This window comes from Hylaeus volcanicus, chromosome 6, assembly GCF_026283585.1.
Source record: "Hylaeus volcanicus isolate JK05 chromosome 6, UHH_iyHylVolc1.0_haploid, whole genome shotgun sequence".
Lineage (NCBI taxonomy): Eukaryota > Metazoa > Arthropoda > Insecta > Hymenoptera > Colletidae > Hylaeus > Hylaeus volcanicus.
In genome coordinates, this window is record NC_071981.1 from 8,343,568 (window position 1) to 8,369,086 (window position 25,519).

Below are 25,519 nucleotides of genomic sequence, written 5' to 3' on the forward strand. Positions count from 1 at the left end.
AAATTTTTTAGTTAATTTCCAATTCAAGAAAATAATTTTTTGAAAATTCCAAAGTTCTGTTGGGAGTTCCATTGGCACCACAAAGAGTACTATCGAAAGTTCTAATGGCATTTAACCGTAAACTAATAATAAAGAAGTTGTGGGCAGTCGAAGTTTCAGGGCATGCAAAGTTAGCATCTCATATTTTCAAAATGCTGTTTCTCGCGTATTTCGGCAGAACTATTTCTAAAAACTGTCAGGAACTATAGAACTATTGTGGGTGCAAATAGAACTGGTGCTGAAAGTTCGATTTTTTGAAAATGAGGTGCTAACTTCACTTCATTACTTACATTCAAAATCACCAAACTTGATTTAATTTTCTGTTCGAGTGACAAAACATACACCCTTAAATTATTGCTATCATTATATATACTTTAGACACCATATACATTAACATTATTCAATGTCGCCACCTCCACCAAATACTATCTCAAACCTACTCAGACAGTATTTCCATGTAGATAGTACACACATTAAGAGTAAGAATATTGCCCGCCTACCGCTAAAACAAATACATCTAACCCTCTCAGACAGTATTTCCACGTAGACAGTATACATGTATACATTAACATTACATATGTTACATAACACTTAATATTACCGGCCTCAACAAAAACTAACTTAAGCAGGAACTAAAAATTTTTCATTTTGCGCGGACTACGAAAAAGTTATTTAACATAATTTAATATTAAGGAAATAGAAATTATTTCCTACTTCTAAGCAATTGTATCTAGAACTGGTGAGTATTCATATCAATTAACTAGAAATTATTTCATACTTTTGAGTGCAGTTTTAATATTTTTTCGAAGTCGGTTATATGTTTTTTCTAAAAATTATTTTATGTCAAAATCGATTAATACACTCCGTTTTTGAAAATTTACTGTCTTCTTTACTCTAGAAAACAATACTCTATGGCTGTAACCAAGGTAATCGCATCTCTGGTCTTCCGTAAATTTTATTGCCATTGTTTTCTCTTCGAGAAAGTTGTCGGTTGTATTTTCTTATATTTTTTACACTTTCATCGCATTTTTTTTACTTTTTTCGTGTCGTTTGTTATTGTTATAATAGCAATTAAATATCTAGTAATCCTAGTGTTTCTAAGTCTAATTTCTTTCTTTTTTTATTACATGTTTTATGAAGTGTTATAAATGACTCGATATTGTTGGAATATTTACTAAACAGCAACATGTCATTTTACTACAAAAATAAATGTACTGAGAATAAATGTACAACGTTATATCTGTCACTGCAGAATAACGAAAGAGAAAGTTTTCGTTTAGGCTATGACTTCCCCTCTCAGGTGCCTGAGTGGACCCTTCCTGTAGTTTACTAAAGACTAAACAGATGTGCTGAAACTACGCTGTATACAGCTAGAAATTTTATCTATGGTTTTCTTTTAACGTTCATTAGTCTTGTGCAGAGCCTCGTTGAGAAAAGATCACAATTTTCTCGTGGCAATTTAGTGAATAAAGCTAAAGTTAATCTACAAATTTAGTATTCTATCATATTTATTTATACCCCATTTCCAATAGATATGTTATTTAGAATTCTTTTATAACTTAATGCTTCACTTAATGCTCAACTATTTTTCAAATTTCTCACCAAAACAAATGTACGAATTTTGTTAGTAGGAGACAAATTTTAGTATACACAATTTATATTTTGAATTAGATTTTTAGTTATTAATATACAAAAAATAAACAGTTTTAATCAAGATACCTAATTATGTAAAAAGAATTGTGGAATTACAGATATACCGTGTATAACTCGCATTATAAAAACGAAGACTGAACTGAACGCTGATCTCTGTAAGACTAAAGAACTAAGAGAAGTCTGCATAAATTTTCTTCAAAGTAGTTTTATTAGTTTTCTATTAGAATTCCAGCTCTAACAGTATTGTTGTTTAGTTATTCGATACGAGGCATAGTGTTGGTAAGGGACTGCATAAGGCTTATTGTTGGTATAAGATATTACAGATATTATAGATATCGCAGAACAAATCAATATAAAACGTAAAACTCAAATTATGATAAACAAATTCTCTCACAATGTTTCTTTCATTTGAGCTACCTTCAGAATGTGCAACTTTAAGTCTTTGTATCACTCACATTTTTTGTTAAATTTTATTAATTTTCTCGATTTCGTAGTCACTGCAAATTTAGGAAATAATACGAATTTGTTAAAATTTAATACGAGAAAGTTGAGTTTTTAGATCTATGTCACAAAATTTCCCAATTTGGACCATTGTGCGATGTCGAATAACTTACCCGCTACTCGCAATGTGCGAACAAGTGTCGTGAGCGATTTTTTTATACAAGGTATCCCAAAAATGTTGTAACACCTTGAAAGAGGTGGTTCGGGAAGTGATTTGAAACAACATTTTCCTTAGTGAAAATGTTGTCCGAGGCTTCGTTACGGAGATATTAACGGAAAACACTGACCAATCAGAGCGCGTGTATACCGTTGGAGCGGCTGCGGTAACGTAGGCTACGCGCTAGGTGGCCGCGCTCATACGCTACCGCGACCGCTCCACCGGCATACTCGCGCTCTGATTAGTCAGTGTTTTCTGTTAATATCTCCTCAACGAAGCCTCGGACAATATTTTCGCTAAGAAAAAAGTTATTTCAAATCACCTCTCGAACCACCCATTTCAAGGTGTTACAACATTTTTGGTACACCCTGTATACATACGTTAATTGACTAGAGTAATGTTATAGGTTAAGTTTGTATAATAAATTATGGTTACGCTAATCATATCTTCATTACTTACCTCGTTCTCGCACACGCTACTGCCTCAGAACGAAAACGTGATTATCGGTTTTTGCTTTTAATCGCCCCCTTACCTCGCTCTACTCCTCAAGATGAGATACAGACTTGAAACTTGACACATATTATTTTCTTCCTATAAACTACTGAATGATACATCGCAAGACAAATGCAATTTAGGGGTACATTTGTTCCCTTATCCGGCTATACCCTTTCGACGTCATTTTGTTCCGTAGTGGTAAAAACAATTCGATGTAAACTCGAGGAAACATCAATCGTAATCCATGGGATACAATTGCGTAACACGTTTAATATGCAAACGGATTCGCGGCGTCGATTATGGCACAGTCTAAACAAGTTATCGTTTCGATTAGATGATTTCTAATTCGATTTAGAGCCAAGACAACAAGTATTAACTGCTCGGGGTCTTCTCGATTTGCTAATTCACTTATTTGTATCGCACGATGTGTAAATGAAATGCAATAGATTAATCGTTTGTTGCGTGAATCATATCCGACATAGCCCGTTAAATGCAAAATATACTTATTGTTGGTTGGAATTTGAATAACAGGATCCCATGGCTAACTCGACCATAGCAAATAGCATAAAATATGTACTGCAATTTACTAATTTCGTTTGTTCCATTAGTCCATAAAAACTGATATGCTATGCAATCTTCTGTTTGTCGCCGAAATGGAATGTTCATTCCGTTCAAGGAAATTCAACTCATTTGCGTGACATGTATAATTTTGTAAAATTGGTAAGAAACATTGTAGTATACTGATTATACAAATCAATGAATGGAACTGAAAGAAGTATTGACTAAACTGCAACCATGTGACAAAAAGAAGAAGTAGTGATCACTTTATATTGCTTCAAGCTATCGTCAACCACGTGTTGTCATTAAAAAGTGTAATTTAGCCTGAAGATAGATGTATACAGGGTGTCTACGTATAAGTTCGGCCATAGTAGGATGCCAATTATACAACAAATTCCCAACAAAAAATGACTCTTAGACATCTGCTTCGTGCCGCCCATTCTCGAGGATTTTCACTTTTAATTTTTTTTCGGTTCTTTCAACTTGACACTCTCTAAACTCCAAAACCCATGCGTTTGCTTGCCTAGCTACCAGTAAATTGCGCCGCTTTCCTAATTCGGCAGAGGTTACAGGTCAGAGGTTAGGTTGGAGATGGGCGCATCAAGTATTAATGCTAAAAAAAAGAAGAGAACAAAATGTAACACCGTTTAAATCGGAAAATGCCCGTGCTCTCTCTCTCTCTCTCTCTCTCAGCTTTTTCCCCGCAAGTTGATAAGGTAAGGTGTTCCAACTTGTCCTTCAAATGCGACACTTTCGTTTTGTGTATTTCTTGTTTGGATGGTTTGACATCTAGCTTCTTACTTTCAACCACCGTATCGTTCCAATTATCTACCTCGACGTTATCGTCGTCATACCCACTCAGTCATCCAAAGTTTATACGTAAACTGCTACATCCTTATTCTGCCCCTCAACTTCAGTAACCTCTCCAGTATTTTCATTTGTTGGATTTCAGAATGGGTTTGAATAAACCTTACTTCAACTCAATGTTAAAAGATATTCATTATTATATTTGGTTTCGAATAATTAAAGTAAAAGTAATACAATAAAGAAAATAATAAACTTAAAACAAGTCCTCTCTACATTCTCTCATACTGATATCAAACGATACTTGTTAGTCTCTCAGATACCAACCACACTCACATACTACATCCTGTATAGTACTGCCCTCACCTACCATATATTAGTTAAAATTATGATTGGCGCCAAAATCAAATTTAAATAGCCTTATTCTAACATCATTCATATTTTTCTTCTCTACGGATCAACGCCTTAAACAACATTTACAACATTATGCTGTTAGACCGGCACGTTACGGGTATTTCAACTTATTGGGACGTGGGCAACTTTCTACCGTAGCGGATACCGTTGCATCCGATCGTTTCACCACGAACAACACAGCCTTATCGCATTACGTTACGCGACGTTTTTTTTCTCAATCGCCTCAATTTACACAATCCGCCTGTCTCTCTCAATCCCGGCCGAATCCCCAATTGTACGATTTGGGATTAATCAAGGGTAGCGAATAATTAAGACGCACGAGAAATGTCAAACATGATATATTTGAATAATAGAATTGAAATGTATAAAAACACTGATGCAGTACATCTGTACGCTACGACCGTTACATGAAGATAGAAAGACTCTGGAACACCCTCCTGCCACTTGCATTGAAACAAAAGATAACGAGGTACGAGTCCTAGCGAAAAGTGTTGAATACATCGACCGACTTTTCTACCGATCGAAACATAACCTCCCTTCATAGGTTTACTAAAATGCAGCTTTGGCAGAGCTTCCAGCTATGGTTGGAGGTGGTGTGTGTTAAAAGGATAGAAACTTTGAGTCTTTAGGCACTTTTCGGAAGAGTGAGCTGTAGAAAGTGAGTAAAGATAAAGTTATGATTTTCTGGAAAAGGTAATGGATTAGAATTATGCTTCACGGGATAATAGGATAAAAATGAAAAGGCTACTGTGTGTTACAGGGAAATAGGGATAAAGGGTAGTGCAGTTTCGGCCTTAAGGGTGCGCAGCAGCCAGAGCCAAACTTCGAGTTGACTTCAGCGACAGTTGCGGAAAAAGTAGGAAACTTCGGGACAAGGACAGGGAGAGCGATACAACAATTGCAGGAGAGACGAGGTCAGGGCGTTCAGCCTAGCATGATTTTTTTCCAGGATATTGAAGCAAAGAAGCAATATTTTCTAATAATTCTGGTTTTAATATATTCGTTACTACAAGGCCTAATTTTGCAATTTCGGCTTTAAAACTTTGTAAACAATAAAAGTACGTTTGCTATCTTTATTTTATTGTTTATAAAATTTTAAGGCCGAAATTGCAAAATCAGGCCTTGGCGTCGCATCCGTCAAAGTGTAACGAATATATTGAAACCAGAATTATTAGAAAATATTGTTTCTTTGCTTCAATATCCTGGAAAAAAATCATGCTAGCCTAATCGCCCTGTCCTCGTCTCTCCTGCAACTGTTGTATCGCCCTCTCTGTCCTTATCCCGGGGTTTCCTACTTTTTCCGCAACTGTCGTTGAAGTCAACTCGAAGTTTGGCTCTGGCTCCTGCGCACCCTTAAGACAGAAGAAAAAAATTTCACCAGATACTGCAAGAAATAATGCACAAGAAACAGGAATGTTGCCTTGTAATACGTGTGTGCACGCAGTAAAACTATAATAGTAGTATTAGCAGTGCGACATATTTTATTATATTTCACATCAAGAAGAGGAGCATATAACATCATCAATAAAAGAGTAAATAAAATCCACAATTAAAAGTAGATAGTGTTTACCATTATTTGATAAGTAGTTGTGTGCGCTTAAAGTATGTGTACTATCGTTGTAACTATTCTTGTGGGTTTTCTGTTTCCACAGTCTTTGATTGATATAAGCAGCGACAGTCATTCCAATAAGAAAAAACGAAGGGATGAATTGCTTGTTTTATGAAGCAAATAATTTGCTGACGAAGCAACAGTATTTTGGTGCTCTCCAAAAATAGGAGTTGCCGCTGTGAAATTCTAGTATTTTATCTGAGTGAAGGATATCTGGTAGTAATTATTAAAATACCACAAGAAGAATCGTGCAAGTATTACAGGAAATACGATAAAGTTTGACAGCTATATTGAAATTTGCCAGTTAAAATATACTACGATCTGACAGAGTGTACAACGGAAGGAATTAAGTGAGCTGTACGTAATGTTTGTATGATAATTATGATTTCTATTTTTATTTTAAGTTCTGCGTTAATTTGCAACTAAAATATGGTTTGTATGTGTTACAGATAATTGAAGTGTAAGATGATGATGAGCGGTGTGCGTAACAAATTTGCTGGTATTTGTATTAATTTATGAATTGAATGAATAAATGTTTGTAATTAATAAATTAATATCATATGAAATATATACATTCACTTTCTTTACCTGCTCTCCTTTTATTTTCCTCTCTTCAATTAAAAAAATAAGAAGTCTGTGTATTTGTCGCAGGGAAATGATAAAAATAGAGATTTGATCAAATCTCTAAGGTAGATGATCAATTCACGGGTGATGTTAAAATAACAACTATGTGAGGTTATTTCCCTACAGAAAGTAAGTGATTTGATCAAATCCCTTAACTGTTTTAGTGTAAAGATGAAATAATATTGTTTAGATATTGAAAGTATTTATTTAGTAAATCATGCGTTATTAAAAGTAGAATAGGTAATACAACAATACTCATAGAAACATAAATCATTCATTCGAGACTAATTAGCAAAAGAAACAGGTACCTAAGCTGATATTTTAAAAAACAAAAAGAATACTTTTAGGGAATGTAATTAATAAATAATTTATGTTTCTACGACTATTGTTGTATTATCTTCTCAACACTTAATAACGCATGATTTACTAAATTAATACTTTTAATATCTAAATAATATTATTCCATCTTTTCACTAAAACAGTCAAGGGATTTGATCAAATCATATTATTTCATCTTTTCACTAAAACAGTTAAGGGATTTGATCAAATCACTTACTTTCTTTAGGGAAATGACCTCACATAGTTGTTATTTTAACATCTCCCGTGAATTGATCATCTACCTTAGGGATTTGATCAAATCTCTATTTTTATCATTTCTCTGCGACATATATAAATCACAAAACTAAACAATTCATTTTTACATATTATTTCATATGGATTATTTTAGATTATAGATATTAAAAATATTATAGATATATTATCAGTAACATTAAAATTTCTTGGAACAAGACTTTCTGTCATGTGTCGTGCATACTTTTGAGAATTTAAAGAATTAAATCTGACCTCTCTTTTTCTATATTATTGTAATACAATAAATTATGTGTTACAAATAGTGAATCTCCGTTCATTTTCTCATTTTCTCATTATTTAAATTTGTTCCAACAAAACTTTCTGCCACGCGTTCTGCATACTTCTGAACTTCATTCTAATACAATAAATTGTGCGTTACAAATAGTGGACATATTTTTCCTATTTCTCACTTCATCTTTAACATTTCAAGTTCTTGCAACCATAACCGGTTTCGAGCACCATGAACTCTACAAAAAGTACTACATACATATGATATAAAAATTATTTAAAGTCATTCACTATGCAAATTATCTTTATAAAAAGAAGTGAGATCCCCATAAAAAACTTCAAAAAAGTAAAAAAATTATGCCAAGTACATGAAAAAGTGGAGGACTCAAGGAGTTATCATAGAAAAATAAAAGATCCCCATAAAAAACTACAAGAAAGTAGAAAAAGATGTAAAATCGAAATGAGCTGCCAGTACATGAAAGTCCTTTCCAAAATCACAAAAAAATAGAAGATCTCCATTAATTAAAAACTACAAGAAAGTAGAAAAAGATGTGAAATTGAAATGAGCTGCCAGTACATGAAAGTCCTTTCCAAAATCACAAAAAAATAGAAGATCCCCATTAATTAAAAACTACAAGAAAGTAGAAAAAAGATGTGAAATCGAAATGAGCTACCAGTACATCAAGATGCTTTCCTACAAAGTGCAAAGGCGACACTGTATAACACAATGTAAAATTCAATGGTTTCCAATTATGCGCAGCTAAAATGCTGTGTTCAACAGTACGGACGTTCAGATCCTAATGACAATTCATGTAAAGTGACTGCTCCGCACTTTGGCGGTAAAATGAAGAAGCTAAATAGTGTATCATCCACAAACTGAGGCTGTTTAAAAATTTGCCTAGATGTCCGCGGCCTGGAAGTCAAATGCTTGGCGTGGCCAGGCAAGGTCGTGTTGATGAATAAGGATTATTTTAAAACGTAAAATAATGAAAGTGTACTTATATTGTCAGAGTTTTAAACTGACAAATTATCTGAAAACTTGTGAGAGGAAAGGTATTGGTGTCGATGAATGACTGGCTTGCCGTTCCTACCGTAGTCTCTTCGTATCGGTTTCAAGAGGCACGGTCTAACCCGTAGCATTTTAAGTGGGGTCGAGAGTCGAGACCCCCTACTGTGCTTCCTGGTCTCGCAGATTTTCTTGTACCGAAAATCAGTAAACTTTTACGCGTAATATCTTAAAAACTATTTGTAAAAGGGTGTTTACATTAAGCTTGCTGAATTCGTCTTGAAACATACTATCTATTGATCAAACAAAAAGTATATAATCCCATTTGAAAAATCAAACGTAACTTTCATATATCTGTAAACAGTAATGATAAAAAAAAATTGTTACGGCCAATAAATCGGCCCCCTCTTGCCATTCAATTTCATATCAGAAACTTTTTTCGTATCTTTAATAGGTTACGAAATAATCGGCTGTCCAGGATTTCGTGGGACATACTGTAGAATTAGTCTAATTAGCCTAAGAAGAGTAGTCATAAGCTGTACATAAAACCAGGACGATCCCGCAAGGGGAATAAACTCACACAGTTGAGATAACCACGAGTTAAAGTTATTTCTAGTCCTCTAACAACCCAACGATGTCAAATTCAGTATCCCTGGGCACCACCGACTGGATCGGTACGTCAACCGCTCCACGGTATAACGACATCACAACATGATACAACATTAAATGAACTAAAAAAAAGTTTCAGATTGTATTCTGCGAATTCAAACAAGACATTATAACATCGTAACAGTTATTGATCTGTGTTCCTAGGATCTGTGATCCTAGATATATACTGAAAAATTAAATTAATTTGACTTTAAATGTTTTTTTGTTTTTCCATGGCAAATAATAAAATAAGTAAAGCATGAAAATATTTAACAAAAAAAAATAATTAACAGATTCCACGCTCGTCGTAAGAATCAAGAGATTGAAAATCAACCTCAGTAAAAAGCTTTTCTCCATTAGCACCACCGTATTCCAGTATCTCATATCCATTCATTTGTCCCTGTCTCTATCCATGCTTCATTGTATGTCATATACGTTACATTTTCCCGTTGGCATCCACCTTGTTTCGAAAATAAAATGATTTTCAATCATAAAAAACGTAACATTTAGGAAACGAACACAGAACAGCGCAACCATAGACCGACGCCTTAATCGATCGACCATATCGTTCACTTGAGAAATACGATATAGTCACGGGCATTCATGCTACACTACGTACACATAAAATCATTAATAACTCGAAAAATATTAATTTGGGATCCCTAAACATATACATAAAAATTAATTGTTTCTTGAAGATCTGTCGATACTCCCTGATCCAAAATGGAGCCAACGCTGTGACCTTTGATCTCGATATTTTCGCAAACGAGTGCCTATCTAAAAAAAAACCCGGAACATGGCTCAAATAGTTTTCAATAAAAAAGGTCTGTACCAAAGGACATAAAAATCGGTGAGCTACACTTGGAGATCTCCCCCTTTTTTTCCCGAGTGAAAATGCATTATTCATGGGCTCTCCGGGGTGAACCAGAGTTATGTTGGGCTGTCCTCGAACGGCGATCGCAGAGCAACAACTCCGCGTCCGCCATCTGAGGCCCACCCACTAAAAACACTCGCCTACCTAAGCTACAAGGGAGGTGTCTGGATCTCGCGAGTACTCAACAGGACACCTCCCTGCTACACATACTACCCGGGAGAGGGGTTAGTCTCCACCACTCCTTAATCTAACAGCGGAGGAACCTGCCGGGTGTCTGAATGCTGGAGCCGTCGGTCCACCTGTAGGGATCACGTGTGAGGGTTATTGACTGAACTGCCTCGTTGTAACAAAACGATATTTTATTATATACATGTAGGAATCTAATGACTTTAAAACGTATTACAGTTTGACAACGAATTATTTTTTGTTTGACATTTACAACTGTATCGACCGAACTGAACTCCGAATTATTATAAATAACAAATTACACCGGCGTTCCCACGCAACCATTGCATACACGGATACACTCACACACTTACCCGTATATTATATATCACACTCCTTCATACACAATAGCCGCGTATCGCACGCGATCCTTCTACAGGAAACACAAAGAATGAAGTCTCGAACCTTTTCTTCTTGTCGGCGACACGCTTCTTTTTAGCTGACAGTCGCGGTCCGTAACGCAGGAATCCTGTCAGTGGCGCCACACATCCACGGCTCCCAGCGCCCTCGTGTCCCGCCCGGAGCAGGTAACCTGGAGGTCCCCACACCGGGCAGCGCACGAGGGCATATCACAGAATTGACTTACAATTAGTACAATAGATGTAAACAAGAGCGTATCTAAAAGTGAGGAGTGAAAACCATGTTTTTTTAAATAACTTGAAAACTAAAGGAGCTAAGACAAACATTTTTTTTAAATTATGTGTTTTTGAATGGGTAATTCACTCTAGCCAAAAAAATTGTTTATTTATTTAAATAATTTATTTTTGAGAAAATATTTTTTTGTTAATTTACTAAATGTTGTTTGTCATTTATGAAAATTTATATGGGTAAACTACAGATTAAAATAAGGGGTAGATGTTTTTGGAAATTTTGTTTTTTATTATATAACAATAATTATATTAAATGGGGAATTCCTCCTTCCACGCCAAAAATGTGGTTTCTTTATCATTTTTTTTCTTTTTTAAAGTATGCAAGATTTTTATTTGAAATTTTACACACGTCTTAAGTATTATTTTAGTATGATGTACAAATTTTGTAACCCCTTGCATTACGATGTAATTTCCAGTTGTGCGCGCCAAAAGCGACACGAAGGTCGGTCACACGTAGGGACATACACAGCTTGGCTGAGCGTTCGAAATTGTACAAATCGCAAACATCCTATAATTTGTATATACACATGCGCGGTACAATTAACTTTGCGAGATGTTTGATAAATAATTACGATTAGTTGATTACTAAACAAAAAAAGATTTATTGTTGCAAATTAAATAATACATTAATAATAACATTTTTATTTTAATACAAAAATGTAGTAATTTTCGATGGTATGGTACCTCTTAAAACACATTGGTACATGTAATGCAACTTTACACTTTTTTACATTCCCACGTTGTCGTCCTGCATTGTTTATGCTTTCTGCAAACTACACGTCTTCTTTCTGCGTATAATTTCGGTGGGTGATTTTATAATACCTCTTAAGATATATGTAAAGTCGAATGCGAATGAGAAGTAACTGCATGTCGTGCCTCTATAATGTCTCTGCGACATTTGCTTATATTTGGCACGGCCTTCCCATCAAGTTTCTGAGCCGGCTTGTTTATGTTTGGCCCGGTAGACTTACGACGTCTCTGAGGCAGCGTTGTAAGCTAAGGGGTTAATGTTACGGCCCGTTGACAGTGACGCCACAATGGAAATATTGGCCGCTGGTTGACTTGATTTCTATCGTTCAAATGAACTGAAGTACATAAATCAATCAAGTTTTATTCAATATGCGTGTTGTTATCCTCTAACAAAAAACAAAATTAAAAGTTTTCTTCCTCCAATGGCTAAAAGCAGCAAAACCAAAGGTACAAGTGTGACGTTGCATCAGTCATCACTGAAGGAGAACATGAACTAGTGACTGATACACAGGTATACAGGTAAGACCACCAGGCGGTAGAAATCAAGTCAACCAGCGATCAATGTTTCCATTATGGCGTCACGGTCAACGGACCATAACATTTATATTTTTAGGTAAATCATTCCGTAAAAGTTTGTACATCATACTAAAATAATACTAGAGACGTGTGTAAAATTTCAAATAAAAATTTTGCATGCTTTAAAAAAGAAAAAAAAATGATAAAGGAACCACATTTTTGGCGTGGAAGGAGGAATTCCCCATTTAATATAATTATTGTTATATAGTGAAAAACAAAATTTCCAAAAACATGTATCCCTTATTTTAACCTGTAGTTTACCCATATAAATTTTCATAAATGACAAACAACATTTAGTAAATTAACAAAAAATTTATTTTCTTAAAAATAAATTATTTAAATATATAAATAAACAATTTCTTCTCGCATGAGTAAATTACCCATTCAAAAACACATAAAGTCTAAGTACCAATAAAGACATTTTTTGAAAATATCTCGGGATCTAATAATTTTTTTGCCATAATACCGTAATCATTTTTTACGTAGAATGAACAGAAGAATCGATCTGTGTAAAAAAAAAATATGCATTTCTATTTAAAGAAATGATGCAATTATTAATTGCACATGTACTGCTGCATCTAAAAAAAATTTTAAGGCCTACAGATGTAGTGCTCTTCGAACCATTTATCTTTCTCCTATGGCATTTTTTCGTAAATACAATAATAACGGAGTTATGACCTGAAACAATTGAGTGGACCACCCTGTATAGGATTGGGTGTGAGAGCGGTTGTGGGATACGAAAAGTGGTACTAGTTCATAAAGGTTATACTGCAATTCTTCGGTCAATAGAATGTTAACGATAAATATTAGTTTTTTGTTTTTGAGTATTACGTCTACTTTGCAAAGTTCATAATATTTACGTATATTAGACAGTGTCAACGGTATGGGCCAATTTTGCTCATTTGGGAGATCAATTTTGGTCAATCCATTGTAAAAATCTTTGGGCTGTATTACATGTGGATGTAACATGTTGCGACGTGCTAGAATAATGGAAGAAATAAACAAGTTACAATATTCATTCAATGTTGTCGATATTTGTGATATTAAGTGTTGAAGATGGAAAAAGAGGAGGTGAGACATACTAGGAGGTTTAGAATAAATAAACCTATGTAAAGAACACTAGTTTATATATTTATAAAGTGAACACATGAAAAGAAATGAAGATAAATGAAACAGTCCTTTAGCTACAGTTCGGATGGCCAAAAACCTGGCAAAAATTAGGAGTTTTCGGATCTTCGTGAAACTTCGTATTTTAGGGTTATTTTGGCCGCAAATTACGAATCTGGTATCAGAATTGCAAAATTCAAAATGGCAGATCCAATATGGTCGACATGCATATTAAAAATATTAAATTATTATGAACTTTTTATGAAATAGGATTTCTAGGTTTATAGGGCAACATAGTTAGAATACATTGGCAGAAATAACAATAATAAATTAATGTTAAATTAAAATTAACGATAATAAGGTTTGTTTTAATGCCGCGTAAACAGTCTTCTTTTCCTTATAAGCATAGACTTTAAATTTAAATAACTTAAAATGGCGTAAGTTTTCTCAATTGGATATCATACCTGACATGTTACTTTATATCAAGAAACTTGGCAGAGCGTGTCACTCGGTGAGTATCATCCTTGTTTTCCTTCCGATTCATCGAAAGATAACTAAAATTTATACCATATTGAGAAGGGAATTACAATAGTGAATCCAAAAATATTTTACTTTGTTCTTGTGGAAAGTTTATGTTTATAAAATCTACTTTTATGGTAAAATGATTTACATATGAATCTATTGAGGATAAACTTTCTGTGACACAATAAACATGCGCCACTTTTCACGATATCAAGCATCATGAAATTTCGTCAACTTTAAACCTCTGTATATCAGTAACCGATTACTATTTTTTAAAATTTCAAACGGCATCTAATACACTCGTATGTATACAACACACGCACAATATTGAAAAAAGTGTGTTCGAAACTTCAAAAATTCCATTTTGGGCAGGTTTTCGGGCATCCGGACCATTGTGCGACGGTCCGACCAAAAATGATCCGAGCCGCACGTCAAGCGCCATCTATTGGCTATCAGAAGAGGGAACTATGGATGACGTCGAAATCACAATTCTTAACATTAAGTGCAGTTGTTCTAATATTGCATTCTGTATGTATATGTTCCTAGGGAAATTATTCAATAATATGGTGTTCTCATTACGTTTCTTTTCATCTAACTTAAGATTGTTAATACGAGAATTAAAATTTTGAATAGTGTTTGTTATGACAGATATTTGTTGTTTCATTAGTAAATTAATATTTTTATTTCCATTAACTAGAGATTCTAGTGCTTCATCATAGATTTTAATAACTTCAGCGTCCGAAATGCCGAAAAGCCATTTCGAAACGTAAGGTGTTCCATCAAGTACACCTTTTTTAACAATTTTATTCTCATCGCGCATTTCATCACTACCTATGTAATTTATCATTTCTATTTTATTTTTAGTCGCCTCGATTCCCGAGTTTGTAATCCGAAGAAAATTTTGACATAAAGACGCGATATCACTATAAAGGGAATGTTTGTTGCACATGTTTACGGGTCTAGTAGAAGATATTTGGAATTTAATATTTTGACATTACCTAACGAATTGTAATATAATCCAGCGTGAGTGTGTTTAGATGAAAAACTGTATAGTAAGGCTTGTTATAGTTGATTGTGTGATTAGCAAGATTAATTGTGGTATTAATATTGCTAGTACACATGGTGCACATAGTACACTGTACACATGATTAAGGATTCTGTATAAAACTTAAAGAGTAGGTCGTACTTTTGGTCCGATAAAGTGAGATTAATGTGGGTTAAGGGGCTTAGAACATCAAAAAATGAAAAAAAAAATCACTTAAAAAAAATTTTTTTTATTAAAATTTAAGCAATTCTGAATAAGTCTGCGCCAAAAAATGGAATTTGGAGCACTAGAAGTGGTAAGAAAAACTTTTTGAAAAAAAACTTTTTTTCTCACAAAAAAAGTTCGACGACACGAACATAGTAAAAAGAACGCGATAAAACTGTAAAAAATATAAGGAAATACAACTGACAACTTTCTCGATGAGAAAACGACGACAGTCAAATTTGCGGAAAATCGGAGACGCGGTTACCTTGGTCATAGCCATAGAGTATTGTTTTCTAGGGTAAAGAAGACAGTAAATTTCCGAAAAAGCAGTGTTTTAATCGATTTTGAGAAAATTAAATACGATTTGATAACATTTATATCGATAATTGAACGGGAAATAGAAATTTTTAGTATTTGCGTCTCCTGAAAACCTAGGTTTTTGGTATAAATGTACACCTTTCTCAGAAACGGTTAGGCCGATATGATCCAAATTTTTTACACGTGTTTTTTAATAGTTCGGCCTAATTTACACTGAGGATTTTTTCAATATTTTGATTCCAAAAAAAGTTATCGCCGCGCAAACCTGTAAATTTTGTTTTCAAATTTACACATTTTTAAAAAATTAAGCATTTGGAATTTCAAAAAAATCCTCGGTGAAAATTAGGCCCTACTGTCTGAAAACACGTGTAAAAAATTTGGTTCATATCGGCCTAACCGTTTCTGAGAAAAGTGTACCTCTGTATCAAAAACCTTGGTTTTCAGGAGACGCAAAAAACTAAAAATTTCTATTTCCCGTTCGATTATCGATATAAATGTTATCAAATCGTATTTAATTTTCTCAAAATCGATTAAAACACTGCTTTTTCGGAAATTTACTGTCTTCTTTACCCTAGAAAACAATACTCTATGGCTATGACCAAGGTAACCGCGTCTCCGATCTTCCGCAAATTTGACTGTCGTCGCTTTCTCATCGAGAAAGTTGTCAGTTGTATTTCCTTATATTTTTTACAGTTTTATCGCGTTCTTTTTACTATGTTCGTGTCGTCGAACTTTTTTTGTGAGAAAAAAAGTTTTTTTTCAAAAAGTTTTTCTTACCACTTCTAGTGCTCCAAATTCCATTTTTTGGCGCAGACTTATTCAGAATTGCTTAAATTTTAATAAAAAAAATTTTTTTAAATGAATTTTTTTTCATTTTTTGATGTTCCAAGCCCATTAATAGGGTGTATTGAGAATTTGATAATACTATCTTTCCTAGTTGGTTGTAATGCATATAACCCCACATGGTCGTTTAGTTGGAAAGTTTCGTAATAGAATTTGTTAATTTCGTGAGAATGGTTAGATACAATGAAAATGAATGCTACTGGTGTCAATAGGATGGACATAATGCGCTATTTCTTATTCGTCCCCATCTCCTGAACAGAAGTTTCAATAGGTTAGTGTGATAAGTTATCAACTGTCTGTTCTTTAAAACTTGGATTGTACAATTTAAATTGATTTTTATTATTTTGTATGGCTTTTTTTAATTTGGTGTGAGTCTTTTATTCAGACCTGTAGTAATTTGTTTGGTAAAAATGCCGAATAGGAGACCCCGGCTCCCATGATCTTGACCTTGATATATGTTGTCAAGGGCACCATCCAGAGTAACTTTTTCCAATAACTTAACCGTCGCTCACTGCTTATTAAAAAGTTATTAACAAAAAAGTTGATTAGAAAAGTTGGTGTACACCTTCCGAACTACCCCTTTCAAGGTGTTACAACATTTTTGGGTCACCCTGTATTTTATAATGCGTCTCTACATTGTATCTTTTCACTTAATTTAACTGTTTGTGGCACACTAAACACTTGACAAGATCGCCGTCCGTAACGAAAAGAAATTCTTCTTTCCACGCATTTTTAAAATACGCTATTGCGCTCTTGGTCAGACGTTTTTAACAAGATGGGGCATCCATGATTGCCTGGCATCAAAGATCGCAAGCCGTATCTAATGAAGTCCCAGTATAAAAATCATGTCAGATAAATAATAGTCAAATATCTCGTTTGTTTCACAATTTTGGCAACTGCAAAAAATGTAGAAAATAAAAGACGCCCAATAGCTATTGTTTCGCGATCAAGCGAGCAATCAGTTACAAACGACGACGTGTGAAAACCCATAGTGCCCTATGCTCTTACGACGAATCTGCGACGTTCATGTGTACAAGTTAATAAAACCTAGAATAATAAGAAATACATACGTCGTTTATCGTTGCAAAGCGATTGCTCTCTGTGCAATAATTCCTCATGAGCGGCTGGCTTGTGTTATTTTAGTCACGAAAGTCGGTCCCCCACTGCGCAGTACTGACTGCCAGCGGCTTTGCCCACCAGAAGCTTGCTGCTCAGCTCTGGTGCATATCAATCTGATCTTGGGATTTACCCTCTATTTTATTTTTCACAAACAATAAAAGAACTGGTTTTTGTGAAGGGCTGCCTAATTCAAAAACAGCGTCTACTTGTTTAATAAACAAACGTAGTTTTGTTCTGCCTCCATCGAATTCTTTCGGGAACAGTCTTATTAAATGATTTAGGGATATTCCCGTTGCGAAATGGGTGTATTTGTTAATTTTATTACTTAGAGGCATTTTGTATATAAGGATAGAATTATATGTCGGAATTTGAAAAATAATGCGATGAGAATATCTGGAGTTCAGTGCTTACGATGCGACCGTTCCAATATTTCCTTCCTTCCGAAGATGAACTATTGTTATTGAAACATTCCTATTATATATCAGTATTTTTTGTTGTCACAGATGGTTAAAGTTATCAATATTACACTCGTCCAAAAAAAAGGGAACACTCTATAAACCCAACAAAATAAAATTAAAAAGCATTTGAAAGCTCGAAGTTTCAACTTTAACGTGCTATTATGCGATTTTTAAATTTCTAGTATTTTTTCTTGTTTTGTGTTTTAAAAAGTAACACGTAATTTTGTTCCTTAATATTACGTACTCTTAACAACTCAAAAGTCAATAAAAAAAGTTTGTTTCAAAAGTTCTACTCAAATTGTAGAAACTACTACATTTTACCTATAAAATTCTTTTTTAGATAACGTCCTAAGATTTTTTCTGGCCGAGTTATATGACTTTAAAAATAAATCTTGCCTTTGAAGATAAACCTACCTTTGAAGGAAAAAAATTGAACAAATTGCTTTTTTCTCACAAAAATGTTCGACGACACGAAAAAAGTAAAAATATCGCGATAAAACTGTAAAAAATATAAGGAAATACACCTGACACCTTTCTCGAAGAGAAAAGAATGTCAATCAAAGCGGAAGACCGGAGACGCGGTTACCTTGGTTACAGCCATAGAGTATTGTTTTCTAGGGTAAAGAAGACAGTAAATTTCCGAAAAAGCAGTGTTTTAATCGATTTCGAGAAAATTAAATACGATTTGATAACATTTATATCGATAATCGAACGGGAAATAGAAATTTTTAGTTTTTTGCGTCTCCTGAAAACCTAGGTTTTTGATACAGAGGTACACTTTTCTCAGAAACGGTTAGGTCGATATGAACCACATTTTACATACTTGTTTTTTGACACGACACCGTCATTGCCAGGATGCACTCTTTCGACGTGTCCGAGACGTCATTGTAGTGGTGGTAGATGGTCATCCTTTAGCACGACGATAGTGCCCTCCGTGATGTTGTGTGAACCCTTGGTCCACTTATGGCGAACCTTCAGATGATTGATATATTCCTTGTCCCATCGGGACCAAAAGTCTTGTTTCACATTTTGTATATGTTGCCATTTTGACAAAGTCGGGTTCTGGTATCAATTTCGATTGTAAAGGTATTGAATTTGTGATGGTTACTCAGTGGGTGTGCCGGGCTCAGTGGGTACGCCAGGTCTCGGTGATGATTGTTAGACGGTGAACAAATGCTCTACTTTCTTGTTAAATTAAATTGTTTATTCCCCAGCCCACGCTGAAGCCCAAACGGATATGCGTACAGTGATGGTTTATAATTATTGGTCGATGGTTGCTGCTCAACGAAATGCCTAGCAGCCAGCGGTATCGGTACTGATTCGGGTAGAAAGTTAGGCAGGTGTCGGTTCGTGGTAGAGCGTGGTCAATCCCCAAGCGCTTACGGCACGGTTATACAATAAAATGAAGATAGCAAACGTACTTTTATTGTTTATAAAGTTTTAAGGCCGAAATTACAAAATCAGACCTTGGAGTCGCATCCGCCAAAGTGTAACGAATATATTAAAACCAGAATTATTAGAAAATATTGCTTCTTTGCTTCAATATCCTGGAAAAAAATCATGCTAGCCTAATCGCCCTGTCCTCGTCTCTCCTGCAATTGTTGTATCGCCCTCTCTGTACCTGTCCGGAGTTTCCTACTTTTTCCGCAAATGTCGCTGAAGTCAACTCGAAGTTTGGCTTTGGCTCCTGCGCACCCTTAACAGTATAGAGACATTAAATTTAGGGACAGTAAAAATTCCTATAAGAATCCATAGATATCAGAATTTGATCCATGTTGATTATTCACTCGAAGCAATGTGCGTCGCCGTCGTGTCGTCCTCCGTAAGTGGAAGGACTGTTCAGCCGAGAGTTCGAAGCAAGCGCATTCGTGATACAAAAAACGAAAAAAAAAATATCCATGTCGAATTGAGTAACCTCTTCCTTTTCGAAGTCGGTTAAAAACGACCTTGTAACGACTAATGTAACACTGGTGCCGAGCCATAAAATTACGTAGGTACACCAAAGAAAAAACAATGTTTATATAATATTTATTTATCATTAAAATCAATATAATATGGAAAGATGTTTAATGAGAAATGTGAGCCTGCTTAACTGAGCATAGGCGATCAAAATTTGGAGCAATCGAGAGTTGAAAACTCCAATTCGCATAAGTAGGTCGTGGCAAATGCTAACAGAATTGCAATAGCACGCTTTGAAAGCAGTAGATACTCATTTTTTATATGCAGCCGAAAATGTGCTAGCTCTGTTTCGGAAAATTTTAGTTTTAATGGCCGATCAGTTTTTAGCTCCATGAATTCTTCCTACTCGTTTATCGGTACGTGTCCAAGGGAAATGCTATCTGAGAATGGATTTGCAGGTCACACTTAGGAAAATAAGAGTTCATTTGTTCTCTTAATAGCTCCAAGTGTTTCACTATCAAAGTCTCTGCACTTTTTGTTCTGAATCAGCAGCCATGACATTTGGGAACATTACATTACTACCATTGGTAGCGTGGTTGATCCATAACACCAACTCAGCGCGAAGGCTTTCAATCTTGTACAATGTCGTTAAAGTATTAGACTTCCTACCTTGCATTTGTTTGTTGAGCTCATTTAAATCAGCAAATATGTCCGCCAGATATGCAAGTTTTGCTACCCATTCTTCTTTTTTAAACAGAGAAGCAAAATTTGACAGTGGGCCTTTAAAACCGCGCATGATGCTGTCCCGCTCCTCGCGCAACGAAGCGCTTCACTCGCATAACTCTCAGCTATGTGTAGGTGCATTATTTTCCCAAAACTTGACATTATTCCGCGGCATGTCGACCAATGACCACGGCACACACTTTACGGAACACTGACATAAACCACTTACTTCAGTTCCTGAAGTTTTTAGGAATAGCTCACTAATGTTGGAAGTCTGAAATAAAAATTAAAGATAATAGTAACGGTAATATTTACTTACATTAACAATATAATTTTAGTATTCTGACAAATTGTATTAAAAATTTTCAATTTTTAATATTTCGCGTATTTAATTTTTTACAACATGGATTTTTAATTAAAAACTAAAAATAAAATCGAGCTAAAATATGACTTTCGATTTTTGCCATGTAACCTCTCTCTTTCCCTCTCCTAGTTGAGATGCTGACTTGACACTGGTTACATACTGTTTTTTTTCACATTTGACTCTTTTATCAAGTTTTACATTTTTGTAATAATAGATTACAAAAAATAATTCGTAGCATCCCAAAACATTCCAGCATTTCAATATTTTTAAACAAATTAATCCATTCTAAAAGTTGCAATATATAATCAACAGTCTTTTTTAAATCTGTAAATAAAAATCCTTGCTTCTCGTAAACTTCGCCTTGCACAGATGCTCATTGTTCTAACATTCGTTTCATTAAAAAGGATTATCGTTGGAATCAAACGGTGAGCAGATGGAGCTGGTAATTTGAATTTAATTGGTCGATATGTGACTCCGTGTAATGCGTCATGAATCAGACGTTCGTAGGAACTGATTGAGTTTATCATGTACTTCAATACTTGTATTAAACAATAAACACATTCAGTATTATATAGTTCCAAAAACAAATCTTTCACAAGTTTATTTTATCATTTATTTACTATTTGTTACAAATTGGTGTATTCGGGTTTGCGATTCGAGAAATTACTTGACAATTACAGCCGATGAAAGTAATTGGTTATAAAAATAACAAAATTTAATTTTCAACTTCAAATAACAATTGATTATCAATTGTCACTTGACAATGCAATTACATTATATTTACCACTGTTGTATATTAGTATTTATTTATTTATATATATTTATTTATAGTATAGAATTAGATATTTATTTATAGTAATAGAACATATAATCGACGTACTACAAAAATGAAATGTTAGTTAGTGCTTTATGAGAAAGCAGGGCTTTTGTGATGAAGCACAGATATAGTTTGAAATGCCGCTTGTTATGTAACTATATTCTATGTCCTATATACCGAATCTGAAAAGTTTTTTTTTTCTTTATTAAGCTATAGAACCCCCTACGGGGTTATTAACAATATTACATGAAAATATACATTTACATACTGTCTAAAGAAGTTTACATTTAATTCTTACATTTAAGGATATATATCGTGTTTTTTAAGAAATTTGAAAATTATTAACAAAGGTTGGATATATGGTCTACATAGGGGGACATCTATTGTATAAGGAGGGCGTAAATCGAGCTGACAAAGTTTTTGTACCATGTCATTTCTTTCATTGTCAAATAGCGGACACTGCCAAATAACGTGATTTAGATCTTGCTTCAGATAGCCACACTGACATTTTGGATCACCAATAATCTTAATTCGGAAAAGGGAGGCAGCCAGATGGTAATGATTTGCGCGACATCTATTGATCCAGGAAACGAAATCTCTGGGGAGGATTTTGTATGCAAACCATTGTTTGGGACTAGAATTGTAAAAATGATTGAAAAACTTGGTACCCTCATGTTTAGATTCATCGAGAAGCCACTTTTCCATTTCAATTTTCGCTTGTTTTTTAAAACTCTTGGAAAAGTCGGAGGCTGGAACTAGGATATCAGTTGAACTTTCGAGTTCAGTAGCATTTTTGGCTAAAATATCCACATTCTCGTTGTAAGAAATTGCTACGTGAGCAGGAATCCAGAAAAGATAGAGATTTCTTTTGCTACGAAGATTTGCATCAATTAGTTTTCTGATATCAAGTACTAACGGATTAACTTTTACACTAAGAGTGAACTTGGATAGTGTTTGAAGAGCACTTAGGCACTCTGAATAAATGAACGTATTTTCATAAGGATAGGTAGATGCGAGTTCGATGGCTTTTTTATTTGCAATACATTCTGCAGAGAAAGTGGATATTTGATTGTTTAGTCCAAAAAGAGCCGAGATATTCAAATCTGGAGAAAAGATAGCTGAACCAACACCGTTGTTATTATCTTTTCTATTTCCATTGGTAAAAAAGGAGATGGAGTTGACAGGACGGTTGTGGAAGTGTTCCAGGATTGTAGCATTAGGGTCGGGAGAATTTTTGAGTGAAAAATTGAACACATTGAATACATTGAAGTGAACAAGGTACGGAAAAACTGTATTCTCTCGATACTCAGTAATCGATTTCTACTTTTCGGAAAATAAATAAAGTAATTATATTCAATAATTGATGTAATCAAGCTCTTGTAAAGGATTAGTAAGGTCAGTGGTTCAGCTCCCCATCTTATACCACATACAAATTTTAGAATATTGAGTCTGGTAAGGCATTTGTTTCTGACATTTTGTATGTGTTCTGTAAATTTCAGTTGGTAGTCAAAGTGGATTCCTAAGAATCTAGCAGTTGTACTAGATTTTATTTTGTGTTTTCTATATTAATGGTACAAGTGCCCGGTTGTATAACTTTTTTGTTGAAGTGAACTAGAATGGTTTCTTCGGGTGCTAAGCTAAGGCCTACTTTATTGAGTCTACTGTTTATAGTAGTTACTGCCTTTTCGATAGATCTTTTACCGAGAAAAGGATTATGAACTGGTGTGTAACCACCAATGTCATCCGCAAATTCGGAGACATGAATCCGTTTACCAAGTTGTATGCAATTACCAACATACACAGTTGAATGCGTATGTTGGTAAACGATTCGACTACGATTAACATGTGACGCAGGAAAGGTGTTAAGAAATATTTACTTCCGAGAAAAATATTTAAATTGATACCGTAGGCGTTCATTCAAATCAGTATTTGTTGAAGTTTACGCGTGTTGCATTGTACACGTGCGAATACATCATTTCTGAAGTGTATAATTCCGTTGCAGATACCGGCGCGTTTATCAGTACAAAAATAGAGCTACGTCATCCTTTCCTTTAACCTAGAAACAGTCGCCAACGAAGAAGCTGGCGATAAGGGGGAGACGTTGTTAAATATACTAAAAAGTAAATACACGAACATTGTACAAAAACGTAAGAGAGATAGGTACTACACGAATGGATCATAATTGAAAAATAATGATAATCCATTCCATATCGAAGCTGAGACTTTAGAGACACATGTCAGAACTTAGAGAATACTATGAGGTGTAATATAATAATACAAAAAAACGAGTACAGTTAGGAGAAAGAAAAAAGCCCAAGTAAATGACTTTTTTGTTTTCAAAAGATTTTTATATTATATCAGTAATTTTTTTGTTTTACCGTAAGTAAGTTCTGATGCTTTTATATACCTCACTTCACATGTTTATAATAAAGAATTTTAAATATCTCTTCTTTATTTTGTAGTAGTAACATTATAATAGGGTTTTATTAAAAAAATTTTTCTGAAGAAAAATCGTATCAGTCTGTTCTCTTTTTTATTAAAGTAACATTGGATCAATTTTCAAATACTAAAAACAAAGTTTACTTTCATAGAATTTATGAAAATTCATTATAAAGCGCAAAAATGTTAAATTTTGAACCGTGTATGTTGATAAGAAAGGAGAGGGAAGATTTGGTTAAATATCGAAACTTTTATTTTTTGTAAATGTTGATGACTATTCGATTAAAAGTACACCTACTAAATATTTCTACAAAATGGAACCTTATAACGTCTTATTTTAAATAAAATATAACATTGATTATCAAAGTTAATAATTGAGAATGACATAAAGAAATTCTTTTCAAAAAATAGTTTTAGCTTATGCGATACTCCATGTTTCTCATAATTTGCTTTATTTTGACTAGGAGAAAGATTGTATATCAACGTGTTCATTTTCTGAAAATCAGAACCTCTGAGGATTGTAATGTAATACTCATGTACAAATACTATCAGTACTTATGTAAGTTAAATCCAAAGATTTATGAATGAATAACTTGAATTCCACTTTATCTGAAAAAAGATATGGAACTATCGTTATCGCTCATCATTCTGGTATCAGCTAAAAAGCTCGCATGTACATTTCACAAAGTCGCAATAACGTATAACAATTATTTTTTCCAAGAAAGTTCTGAGCAATTCAAAATAAAAGCTAACCATTCACGGAACTAAACTTAGATCCGAATCCCTAGGAATATTATTCGAATTTAAACGATGTCGACATTATTAGAATTGGGCTTGATAGATTTGGGAAAAATTTTTTTAATAAAGAATACAAAATAATAAATAATTTCCTAGATTTATTCACGAATAACTTTCTAGAGTTATTGGAATCACACTTTATTCTTATTCAAAATGAGGATAAATGTGAAGATTAAATGTTCATCAAGTGGTATTTGTATATAGATAGTTCATCACGATTCAACAATAATTTGTATTCGATAACCAGGATAACACTACCAATGGTTTTTTAATGAATATATGAACAGATTGAATATTTTTAAAATATCGTGTAAGTAGATAAGCCACAAGGTTAAATGGTATTAGTAACAAATTAAGAATTGAGAATGAAAGAAATTACGCGAAAATGAATTTTTGTATAATTGTTCTAAATTAATAAAATC

General features: G+C 34.1%; 1 protein-coding gene and 1 long non-coding RNA gene across 2 annotated transcripts in view; both read left to right on the forward strand.

The window, feature by feature from the left end:
• LOC128878188 (chloride channel protein 2-like) overlaps positions 1–25,519 on the forward strand; it is a 184,028-nt gene that overhangs the window by 21,734 nt on the left and 136,775 nt on the right. The window lies entirely within an intron of this gene.
• Positions 5,818–10,228, forward strand: LOC128878193 (uncharacterized). The gene is made up of 3 exons (XR_008457355.1): positions 5,818–6,153; positions 6,274–6,587; positions 6,680–10,228. It is a non-coding gene; the product is annotated as an uncharacterized LOC128878193 (long non-coding RNA).